The sequence below is a fragment of the Octopus bimaculoides genome, chromosome 9 (assembly GCF_001194135.2).
Source record: "Octopus bimaculoides isolate UCB-OBI-ISO-001 chromosome 9, ASM119413v2, whole genome shotgun sequence".
Classification (NCBI taxonomy): domain Eukaryota; kingdom Metazoa; phylum Mollusca; class Cephalopoda; order Octopoda; family Octopodidae; genus Octopus; species Octopus bimaculoides.
The window spans coordinates 88,545,462-88,547,415 of NC_068989.1; positions in this window are offsets into that span (position 1 = coordinate 88,545,462).

Here is a 1,954-nt window from a genome sequence, read left to right on the forward strand (position 1 = left end):
AGTATGATATGGAAAACTCAGCAGCTAACAGCTGTTAGCATTGCACAGAAACAATTGTTGTGCTTTGTGACTAAAGAGCCTCTTCATTCCATCTTGTTTTATAAATTTATGTGTGTGTGTGTGTGTGTGTGTGTGTGTGTGTGCATGTACATACATACAGACATACAGACAGAGAAAGAGAGAAACCGTGTGTGTAAGAACAAAAGAATATGACCTCAATATTGTTAGAAATAGGGGATTAAATTTATTAAATGACACAGACATGGAATACTTACATTCAGAACTCAGAGTTTCTTAACAGCAATTTATCCGATACACGCTGTCATTCTGTTGCATGTCTGTGTCAGTAAATATATATATATGTATATGTACACACACACATACATACAAATATATTAGGATGCTTGTACGCTTGTGAGACATTTATTGAAAAAAAAAAAAAAAACCCAGTCTTCTCTCACCTATTTGTCCCAGCACCATTCACCCACCCATTCCTGCCTTCATCCTCTCGACTGAAATAAAACATCATAAGAAATACATATATATATATACACATATATGTATATATATATATATATATATATATATATATATATATATATATATATATAGACACACACACAAACAACATAAAAATTGACCCATAACCAGAAGCCCCACAACTCTGTCTCTTTAATTTAAATTACAATCATAATCAATATTTATTACCACAGATGCATTACATGTATGTTATGTTTGCTTCATTGGAAGTGGGGGAGGGTTGTTTTCCTTTTTGTTTGGCTTATTTTAGTTGTTTTTCCAGGTTTTTTTTTTCTGATTTTTCCATTAATAGTTATTATTATTATTCGACTTCACTTTTCATCCCTCTGGGAGCTGACAATAAGAAAAGTATCAGTTAAATACCGGGGATCAGTTTCATGAACTCAAACCTGCACCCCAAAAGGTCAGGCCTTGTACCTATGTCAGAAACAACTATTATTATTGTTTAAGGCCGCAAGCTGGCAGAATCATTAACACACCGGGTGAAATGCTTAGTGGTTTTTCGTCCGTCTTCACGTTGTGAGTTCAAATTCTACTGAGGTTGACTTTGATAAGTACCAGTTACACACTGGGGTTGATGTAATCTACAAAATTTGAGGCCTTGTGCTTCCAGTGGAAAAGATTATTATTAAGGCTGTGAGCTGGCAGAATCGTTAGCATGCCAGGTGAAGTGCTTAGCAGTATTTCGTCTGCTACTACGTTCTGAGTTCAAATCCCGCCAAGGTTGACTTTGCCTTTCATCCTTTTGGAGTCGATTAAATAAGTACCCGTTATGCTCTGGGGGTCGATGTAATTGACCTAATTCCTTCCCCAAAATTTGAGGCCTTGTGCTTCCAGTGGAAAGAATTATTATTATTATTATTATTATTATTATTATTATTATTATTATTATCGAAGATGTCACACAGTAAGCAATAATGTGATGTAGATTGACGATATTGTGTGTACCAGGGATTTGTACTGTCTTTCAGATTGCAATAAGGACCTCAGACAGACAACACTTTCATGTAATATGTGTGCAGTTCCAAGCAAAACTAATTTTTGTAACAAACCAAGATTGTAAGGTATTTCTAAAGTGTCCAGATGTTTCTTCAGGTTGGGTGGTATTGAACCCAATACTTTGAGACAATGGGAACAACCTTTATGTCTGACTCTTGCAGCTGCCACTTGGCGCTCTCAGCTTTCAGGTCTCCACATTTGTTGACCCTTTTTTCTTTCCTCTATGACAATAAGTTGATCTCCTGGCACTGCCACACCAATTATCAGGCATTCATGCTTGCCCCCTTTTAAAGGCTACTATATCTGGCCTTCAGTGCTCTTAATAATTTGTCTATCTCCTAGAGGATCTTTGCCTTCCTATTTTTGTCCATTACTTTTTCCAGTGCATGTTGATCCCAAGTGCCTGTTGCCTCAT